The sequence below is a fragment of the Mixophyes fleayi genome, assembly GCF_038048845.1.
Source record: "Mixophyes fleayi isolate aMixFle1 chromosome 4 unlocalized genomic scaffold, aMixFle1.hap1 SUPER_4_unloc_2, whole genome shotgun sequence".
NCBI lineage: Eukaryota > Metazoa > Chordata > Amphibia > Anura > Limnodynastidae > Mixophyes > Mixophyes fleayi.
In genome coordinates this window covers 107147-118003 of record NW_027445888.1, presented here as the reverse complement: position 1 = coordinate 118003, position 10857 = coordinate 107147, and the positions used below count along the sequence as shown (strand labels likewise).

General features: G+C 37.2%; 2 non-coding genes across 2 annotated transcripts; both read left to right on the top strand.

Annotated features, from left to right (window-relative positions):
• The first annotated feature begins 4688 nt into the window (after nucleotides 1-4688).
• Nucleotides 4689-4761, top strand: TRNAM-CAU (transfer RNA methionine (anticodon CAU)). Its single transcript has one exon. It is a non-coding gene; the product is annotated as a tRNA-Met (tRNA).
• A 995-nt stretch (nucleotides 4762-5756) lies between these two features.
• Nucleotides 5757-5829, top strand: TRNAV-CAC (transfer RNA valine (anticodon CAC)). The gene has a single exon. It is a non-coding gene; the product is annotated as a tRNA-Val (tRNA).
• Nucleotides 5830-10857: the final 5028 nt, after the last annotated feature.

Here is a 10857-nt window from a genome sequence, read left to right as displayed (position 1 = left end):
ATCTGTCGCTGGGTTCCCCCAGTCGGCGCACAATTCACGACCCTCAGCTGTCGGCAGCCAAGTCAGTCCCCACCACTAGGGGCTCCAGCGAAAACCAGACTTCTGAGTAGATTCCGGATTTTGTGTTGCGGGCTGTTGGGGTTCCTAACACAAAAAGGTATACCCAAAGGTATTTTAATATTTCACACAAAACTAGATTATGTTATAAGAAAGAGTTTTAAAATATTAAAGAAAAAATATTAAATAATACCTGACAAAAACATTGTTATTTAAGATATTTCCATATTGCTTCTTGATTGGCATCCTCACTTTTATGGGAGCATCATCGGCTGTGTGATTTATTCTTAACCATCTTTTCACTGTAGGGGGGGAATTCAATTGTTCATGTTACTTGCAAAAGTAACACAAAGTTAAAACTATTACCACTATAACGGCAATTCTAAGCCGTATTTCAGCTCAGGGAGCTGCGAGCTGAAAGCCGGCGTTAAAGGTAACGTAATAATGGTAATTATGGGCACTATTACCATAATAACGGTAATAGTTTTAACGCCGTGTTACTTTTGCAAGTAACACGGACAATTGAATTCCCCCCTAGGAGTAGGATCCCAAACCTTTAGCGGTAGGCTGATTAGACTAATTGTCATTGTGTTTGATATATTAGAAACAGTTAGGGGACTTCTCTTCTCTGAACATATAATGTTCATCTTTGAAAAAACCCTTTCCGCTTCTGCTGAACTTACAGCAATTGTTCTGACAATATTTTTAGGTCTTTGAACACTTTCAGGAATTGCATAGCTCTGGGAATTTTTTAAAACGTTTTCCACAAAATCTCGATAGTAATATCAATTTGGTATTTAAAAAGGTCATTAAATACAAGCAATTGTTCTTCAGCTGCTTTCCATGGAACTAGTACTTCTTCAATATTTCTGTAATCTAACTCCAAAAAATTAAGAAATTGAAATGTTTTCCTATCTTACTTTTAAATGTTCACAATCCATTAGTCTTTTTTTTCAAATTCGTTACAATGTTTTCTAAAAGTCTTTCCTGAGTAAGCCCTACAAATTGTCTATAAATGTAATATTTTTGTAGGTTTCTAAAGTAATTTATTCATCAAAAATTTTTTGGGGATGGACCCTTTTCTTTCCAAGCATTTGAAAGGCTTTAATAAATCTTATCACAAGTTTACCAGCCTTTATTATGTCTTTATTTCATGCTTGCAGTGCTTTTGAAAGAAGAGAAATTTAGTTTAAAATATCAATCATCAATGCCAAATCAGTTATAAAATATATATTTTCCAGAAGGGCAGCCATACCTATGTACTTTTTATTTGAATAAAAATAGTAATGTAGTGCAGGATAAGTGCGCTACACAGCTAGGGTTGACCTTAAATAACAGGCAGCCCATCATGGTCCCCAAACTCTACCGATCTTTATAATTTCAATTCCAAGTTGTTCGGATATTTCGGTAACTTCAATTTGGTTTTTATTGGATTGATGAAAAATAGTATAAATTTTATCATTAAATATTTTAAAATTATGTTCTTGCTTTATTTCCTTTATCCAGTCATCTAAAACAAGTTGGAGGCGATGGTTTAAACAGTGCCATATTATTATGTTTGGAAACTCTTTTGCTATCCTAGTGCTTACTCTAGATTTTCACCCAAGCATAATGTTGGCACCATCAGAGCAAAATTCTATTCATTTTTTTTCTAAGTAGTTCTTAGTAAGCCCAACATTATTTAAACTTCCCATAACTGAAGAGTATATTGTCTCTGCATCTAGTTTTTCCAATCAAACTAGCTCAACGAAAATCGTTGGTGATGTAACTGAATCCTCAACTTTTATGAAAAATATAATAACTGGTTTGCAAGATATCATTGAAGCTTTGTCAAAAATCAAACATATTTTAAGATTATTTTCAATAATTTTAATAAATATTCCTTTTGTTATTTCCAATGCAATGAAATCAATTACTTTCACAATGGTTTTACGTGAATGTATTCCCATATCTAATCCAGGGCCATCTTAACAACATTATGGGCCCCCGGGCAAAGCAGTGCACCGGGGCCCCTAGATATAGATATAGATATATAGATGTATACAGATACAGATATAGATATATAGAGATAGAGATAGATAGATGTACTTGCTCAGTGACCCTTGTAGGTTTTTTTTGCAAGTTTTTTTCTTTTGCAGGATTATTTATTCTCATTAAGAGCTGTGCCTATGGGGCCCCCTTGCCCGTGGGGCCCCCGGGCAGCTGCCCATCGTGCCCAATGGAAAAAAATGGAAAAATGGTTTACATCTTTTTGCCAGGCTGTGAACTGTATTAAATACTCTACAAGTAGTACTTAAATATTTCTCATTCATAATATTTTTAACTATGCAATTGAAACCTGCTTACATTTTTTTCAGTTCTCTTTACAAATGTTACGAGCTTTTGATGAAAAATGTTAATTCATTTTTTTTCTTAGAGAAGCTTGTTGTATCGCTTTATTGTTCCATGATGCCTGAATCTGAAAACATTTCCATTCTTTCAACACATGAACACTTTTCTCTTTTATTAAATCATATTTTACACAATACTCGCAACATAACTTTTAGTTAGAAATTATCAGTCCATCATATTTTTCTTTAAAATTGTTATATTGTTGCACTGTCCAGCATTCAGGAAGACTATTTTCAATTTTGAAATTATCGTTTTGTATTTCAATAATTGACGTTCTGCTTTCTTCAGGTTGGATTGGTTGTGCTTATGAATGTTTTGTATCATCCAAGGCCAATTCTGATACAACAGATTCCATTTTTGTTTTCTTATTGAAAAAAATCTGTCAAACTCTGTTGCCTTTTCCTCCTTTTGAGGGCTACTTCCAAAAAAATAAAAAATGTTTATTTTAAAATGTGTAAAAGGTGTGCATGGGTGTATAAATTGTTTCTTATTTTATGCTGCTAATATAGGGATAATAATAGTAATGAGTACTGCTATGCCACACAGTAGTGCCCCCAATTTAAATTATGCCACAGTAATGCCCAGTAATGTAGATTTTCTCACAACTGTAGTATCAAAACATGTATAGATACTTTGGCAATTAGCATTATAGCGAAAAATTGCAAGCAAGTACAAAGATTCAGCATACTTTCTAAAATTCTGCTAACATTGAAAATTTGTGACAGAGAAACAAAAGTAACATGCCGTGACCTGGATTTGAACCAGGGATGCTGTAGCCACAATGCAGAGTACTAACCACTATACGATCACGGCAACTTTTTTGAGCCAGGTAGGAGCTGAACCTACAATCTTCTGATCTGTAGTCAGACACTTTATCCATTGCACCACTGCTTTTGATTTTGATGGACTCATTCACCACAAATTGAGAGCTGATCAAAGACTTGCTACAGGGCTTCATGGCTATTTCAGAATATGTCACATTTTGGGAGCCGAATGAAGAGTTGCTGCAGGGCACCTTTCCCATAAATATCTCAATTTAAAGGTTCTTTGTGATTGCTAAAAGATTTTCAAAGTCTGTGATGAACATGCTCAGACAGAGTCCAAATAATCTAATTTCATGATGTCAGGAATTTCTCTCAAGTTCCCAGTCTTTCAAGAGATTTTCTCACAACTGAAGTTTCAAAACATGTAAAGATACTTTGGCAACTAGCATTATAGCGAAAAAATTGAAGCAAGTGCAAAGATTCAGCATACTTTCTAAAATTCTGTTAACAGTGAACATTTGGAAGAAAGTGGGCAACAGAGAAACAAAAGCAACATGACAAGATACAGCTGGTGTTTCTGTAGTGTAGTGGTTAGCATGTCTGCCTAACATGCGAAAGGTCCCCAATTGCAACCAGGCAGAATCAAGCCTTAGTTCTCCTTTTATATAGGACATTTGAGATGTAAAATTGATATAATATCCTGTTAATAATATTTGTATCAACAGGAACTTTTAATGTAATTGAATCAGTGTTCATTAGGGAAACTAGTGTATTGTAAGAAATAATACACCCCTGTAAGTAGCAAGTTATTTTTGGTACAGAATTTTAACAAGACAAACATAAGCATGCTGGATGTTCAATACTAGAGTAGTGGGATCTGTAGGGGTGAGGGTGTCAGAGTGAAGTGAGCCATGCATTGGGGACGGGGGAACATTGTGGGGAGGTGGAGGGGCCCTGTTCTAATCATCTGTCCTGGGACCCATGATCTCTGATGACGGCCTTACCTCTTCCTATACAAGCAAGTATTCTACTGGCTGTTCCCATTGTTTGACTACACTGCTTGCTTACATGTACAACACCATCTACCTCTCCACCTTCATTCATGATTCAACAATCTTTTCCATACGCCTCCTGTATATCTTAGCAATAGCTCCTGTCGGGCACCTAACCTCTCTATGTCTTTCAGGAATAAGTCCCAGGGATGATGTCAATGAGGTTTCAGGGAGAGATAGAAAGGGGCATTGCTTCCCAGCTTCTATATTGAATGCTGTGCGGAAGCGATTTATCTGCCAGAAACCACTCATCATTGTTCTTGGCCATGACACAGGGATCTGGGACTTGCCGTAACTCCCTGCCTAAAATTAAACAAGACATTACAGTTACATCCTGTAGCCTGAAGGCGTTAATTTTATTAATTAACCATAGAGCAACAGCGAAACATAACTATAATTTACAAAGCATCTTCTTGATGTAGCTGCCTCGTTAGCGCAGTAGGTAGCGCATCAGTCTCATAATCTGAAGGTCATGGGTTCGATCCTCACATGGGGCAACCTGTCTTTTTCTCACCTATTTCTATGTTGTCAAACCAGCCATATTGCTCTGAGACGACTTAGAGCAGGCCTGTCCAACCTGCGGCCCTCCAGATGTTGTGAAACAACAAGCCCCAGCATGCTTTGCCAGTAGACAACCAGTTGATAGCTGGAAGGGCATGCTGGGACTTGTAGTTTCACAACAACTGGAGGGCCGCAGGCTGGACAGGCCTGACTTAGAGGTTGTACTGACAGCCCAAGGTTCCAGTGAGTGGGCAAGAACTGATTCATATGGCTATTGCCCTCCTAATCACTTGAACCTGATGCTCAATTGGATTGCTGTGTTCAAAATGTGTAAGTGTCTGGGCACTTCAGCATAAAGTGATGGGAGACACCTAGTTGAGTGTAGTTTATTCCTTCATACATAGGGATCTACTTATAGTGCAGAGGAGGTTTAGTTGAGATCAGATCTTCCCTAACACCAATACATCAAAAGTAAAATTGATCTTGTAACTATACAAGGTCTCCAACGTAATAGCAAAAAAGTAAAACTTAGATCAAACAAAAAACAAATTTAAAGATAACAAAATGATGAAAACGAAATCTGACACTATTCCCTGTCCTTCTCCCCAGCATGAGGAAACCACTTTAATCACTGTGAGACACATGCAAAAATGTCTGAATGTCACACAAAATGAACGGCACTCCATAATTTAGGAAATTATACCAACACCCAAATATAGTACACTTATGTGGTGTGATGAGACACAAGGTGGGAAAGGACTGTCTCTGGATTCTGATTTTACTAAGAAACCACCCATCCAAGATGGACCCCTAATGAAGGACTAGGAAACAGGGACCCTGGGTACATCGATATGGGTAGGATAACACCCTCAGACAGTCAGTGTAAATAATCAAATTTTTTTATCAAGTTGAGTCCAGATAGAGATCACTAAATGTCAGAAAGGATCACTCTCTATTACGGTGTCAGAGGTCAGAACAGGTTACAGCTGGTGTTTCTGTAGTGTAGTGGTTATCACATTCGCCTCACACGCAAAAGGTCCCCAGTTCGAAACCGGGCAGAAACAGGCCTTAGTTCTCCCTGTATATAGGACATGTGAAAATGTAAAATTGATATACTATCCTGTAAATACTATTTGTATCAACAGGAAGTTTTTGTTTTTTTTTAAATCTTTTTATTGAATATTTTTCTCAGATACAAGTACAACAAATCAGTAATGGCATTTATGTTACATCTTCCAATGTTTTCGGAAATAATTACCATATTCATGACATTTTGGCATTAAATATCAACATCAAACAGTAACAACATCTGAAAAATTGTGTTATTTTAAACTATATGAATACATTTTAGATAATCATGTATACCTAGAAATATAGATGTAACTGAACAGCATGAACTACTATCAGAAAATAAAAACAATTAAAGTAGAATGAAATGAAAAAAGTAAAGTAAACTGAAACACAATGAGGGGGGGCTGGGAAGAAGGGGGGGGGAGCGGTAGTTGTTCCTTTAGTAAGCACTATGACAAAGGGTATTAGTCAGACCTTTCATCAATTAAGGAAAATTCTTCAGAATTTTTAGGAGGTTCCAGTTATCTTTCTAAGTGTTTATTCATTCATTCTCTCCCTAACTTAATTGCCTAAGTAAATACCAGGTAGTGTATTCAAACAACTTAAAGATGTTCTGCTGAACCGGTAGATCTAGTGATTCAATATATGTGCCCTATTTTTTCTGGAACCTCAGACCACCTTTTTCAATATCCGGGAGAGTGGCTCTCCTATCCAAGTATATAATATCTAAAATCTCCAATTTGAGCATTCCCAGAGTCGGGGATAGTGGTGATATCCAATGTCGTAAGATCAGCTTTTTTGCTACTGTTACAATTACATTCAGGGCCGCCAGAGTGTCGGAGGATGGTAAGAGGTCCTTCCAAATCGTAAAATCGGCCAGCAAAAAGGGCTTTGCGGCCAGTTTGACCTGTATCTTAAAAACGTGATTAATATAATTTACCAACTTATACCAAAATCTCCTGACCTTCCTGCAGCTCCAAAAGTTATGCAGCCAATCTGCCCTTTGAGATTTGCACTTCGGGCAAAAACCAGATTCCCCCTCAACCATAAACCTACGCCTTGTTTGTGGGATATATGCTCTGTGAACTACTTTTAAATGTATTTCCTGGAGGCAAGTAGTGGACAGCGACTTCCAGATACGTTCAAAGTGGCAAGTTAAAGTGAATGGATCACTTATGCTGGTGATATCCCTTCGCCATGCTTCCACCGTTCGTTTCCAGGGGATTGAGAGCTGCATAGATATTAAATCTGCATATACATACCTAATTTTGAATTTAACCCTTTTTAAGAAGGAAAGTAGATTTTCCAACCCATCTGAACTTCCTGCAGGATTTCTCTGAATTAGTATTGAATTTGCGTAATGTCTGAGCTGCAGATACATAAAAAATTGGGAGTTTGGAATTCGTAACTTTTCCCTTAGTTGACTGAATGTATAGATATTGCCGCCTGGATCAAATATGTCTTTGGTCGCCATTATCCCACCATCACGCCATGTCATAAAATTGGTATTTTCCAAGCTAGGTTGGAATGCTGGGTTGCCCCAGATCGGGAGAAATTTGGTAGTCCTAAAATCTCTATTGTATTTTTTATTGATATGGATCCATTCCTTATATGTATCTTTGAATAGAATGCTCTCGGCAAGTTGTGGAGGTATCTCAGATTTGGGCAGATGCAATAATGCAGCCGGGGAATGTGGGTAAAATATAGCATTTTCCAGGTTTTTATCGGTGTAACAGCTACGCTGAAAGAGCCAATCAACAATATATCGAAATAAGGCTGCACGAGTAAATGTATTTATATCTGGTAGGTTAATTCCTCCCTGCGCTTTTCCTAGAATTAGCTTACTTCTTGCTATACGCGTTTTTTTTGAGTGCCAGATGAATTTGGAAAATAACTTTGTACACGTATGCATGTTTGACTTATTTAAACCTATTGGAAGCATTTGTATTGGATATGATAATTTTGGGAAGACCACACTCTTGATAACTGTGTTACGTCCCAAAAGGGAAAGTGGGAGATCATGCCACTTTGTTAGAAGCGCTATAATTTTTTTAATTATAGGTGGGTAGTTGACCTCATATAATTTATGAAGCCTAGTGGGAATATAGATTCCTAAGTATTTAATTTTAGTATGATTCAGCTTGAACTGAGAGGTGAGAACCGAATTATTTATTATTGATTGCACACCCGATATTGGAAGAATTTCGGATTTATCAAAATTTATTTTATATCCTGCGAAGGAACTAAATTCCTGAATTACGCTCAAAATGGCAGGGACAGATTTTTCTGAGTTGGACACCATTAGCAGCATATCATCTGCAAAAAGAGCTAACTTAGCTTCCTGATTGCCTAATTTTATACCCTTGTATTCCTTGTTTTTCCTTAGAGCAATAGCAAGAGGTTCCAGAGCCAGAGCAAATAGCAATGGGGATAAAGGGCATCCCTGTCTAGTTCCTCTTTCCACTTTAAATGAGGCAGAGAGAAAGCCATTAGCCAACACTTGAGTGGAAGGGTTACAATATAAGGATTTTAAGGTGTTAATATATTGAGCGGGAAATCTAAATTTGTGAAGGGTTTGAAACAGGTGGTCCCATGTCACAAGGTCAAATGCCTTTTCGGCATCTAGAGAGAGCAATAAGACTGGGTCTTCTCTCTCCGATCCTTCCAAGGCATGAAGACTCAGCACAATCTTTCTGACATTAGTTACTGAGTAACGTCCCCATGTGAAACCTGTTTGGTCATTGTGGATTAAACTTAGTAGTAGGATTTTGAGCTGATCGGCTAGTATTTTCATGAATAATTTATAATCTATGTCTAATAATGATATGGGTCTATATGAACCTGGTGACTTTGGGTCGCGTCCCGGCTTGGGGAGTACTTTAACGATGGCGCTATTAAAGTGCATTGGGATTTTGTGCTCCGAGAGTATTAAATTGAAGCAGTCTGTCAATAAAATCACAATCCTATCTTGTAAAATTTTGAAGAATTCCCCGCTAAACCCATCTGGGCCTGGAGATTTAAAAGATTTCAGCTGTTTAATTGCCTTTAAAACTTCTTCAGATGAAATGGGCTGGACCAGAGCTTTAGCTTGTGTCTCGGTCATATGAGGTAGAGAAATTTTTCCCCAAAACTCATCTTGCTCCTTGGTGTCAATAGGGTCTTGGGAATAAAGTTTAGAGTAAAAGGAACTCAAGATTTGTATAATTTCTGACCCTTGGTATTTAATGGTTCCCTACTTGTGACTGCAAAGATTGAATATTGCTATTTGGCCTGGCTCCGTTTAGTAAATTTGAGAGGATTCTACTAGATTTATTGCCAAATTTATAAAAGTTGAATTTACTGGCCATTTGTTGACGGGTGCATTGTTGTTGTATTACTTGATCAAAGTGTATTTGTTTTTGTTTATATTTATTTTTATTTTCTAGTGTAAGTTTTCCTTTAAATGCTTCGAAAGCTTCTGTTCTGTCAAATCACGTTGAGCGTCATAGTATGTTTTTTGCTGGTCTTTGTTATATTTTGCTACATATGAGATAATTTCCCCCCTCAGGACTATCTTTGCAGTTTGCCAGAATAGCATTGGATCATCAGTATGCTGCTGGTTGTTATGTATATATTCATCCCATGCAAGTTTTAACATATCTTGATATTTTGTAGAATTAGAAAGTTTAGCTGGGAATCTCCACTGCTTGTGTTTTCCTAATGAGATCTGTCTATCTAATTGTATCCAGATCATGGCATGGTCAGAGAGGCCTATTGGTTCAATACTAGTTGCTAATGTTTTATTAGCCAATGAATGTGATACCAGAAAATAATCTATACGGGAGAGGGTATTATGGGTTGCCGACAAACATGTAAATTCTGAGTCAGTTGGATGTCTGACTCTCCAAATATCAACCAAACCTAATTGATCTGAGATATATTTTATGCCAACTTGGCTATCAGATCTCTTTTGCTTCGATGGAGCTGACCTATCCAGGTATCTGGAGGCCACCATATTAAGGTCTCCACCAACTATAAGGGATGAGTCTGAGTATTTATAAAGCTTGTTAATCAGTTTTAGAAAGAATGGTTTGGATTGAATATTTTGGGCATAAACATTGCAAATTGTATATGTAGTGTCTTCAATGGTGGCAATCAATATGACATATCTCCCATCTTTATCAACTGTTTTGTGATGAATATCTATCTTAAGGTTTTTTTTAATTAAAATTGCCACCCCTCTTGATTTTCTGTTGTATGAGGCATATATCAAAATCTTAAAACCTAACATTGACAGCTTTTCATGCTCTGCGTCATTCAGATGTGTCTCCTGGAGTAAAGCTACATCTGCTTTAGACTTATTTAAATAGGTTAATCATTTTTTCCTTTTAATAGGCGAGTTGATACCTCCCACGTTCCAAGAGCAAAACTTCAACATTGCCATTTAAATTTTCTTTTCTTGTGTTTCAAATGCTAGGGAGAGAACTCTCCCAACCAATAAGATATATGTTACCCAATGGTCTGTGTGCATGCCTTTTTTTTTTCCCCCCTTTTCTTTGTTATAAAGAGAAACAACTATTTTTGGTGAGGAATAGGAACAGATATCAGGATCACAGTAATATTTGGACAAAATCTGATTCACAATGAACCTTGTAATCTCTGAGATCCCTCGGGCGAAAAGAGCTAATAAGCCCAATTGGCGCTTCGCCAGTGAGGGGGGGAGGGAAGTTGCAAATAAAAAGGAGTAACAACAAAAAACAACATTCAGGATTAACATCTAATCAAGTGAACTATGTGAATGTGGGGGGAGGGCCCACTCTGTCTATGGGAATAACTACCCGTACAACTAAAATAATGTCTTGCATCAAGATTAACCAATCTCGATTAATATATTCTTCGGGCAGATTACGGTAGTCAGTGTTACAGTAACTCTGAACTGCCCTAAGGTCAGCGCCGTATAAGCGCATGTGAGTATGCCTACAATATTATTTGGGCTACAGGGTAACTTTGCCAGACAAGAGAACCAAAACAGAACATACATA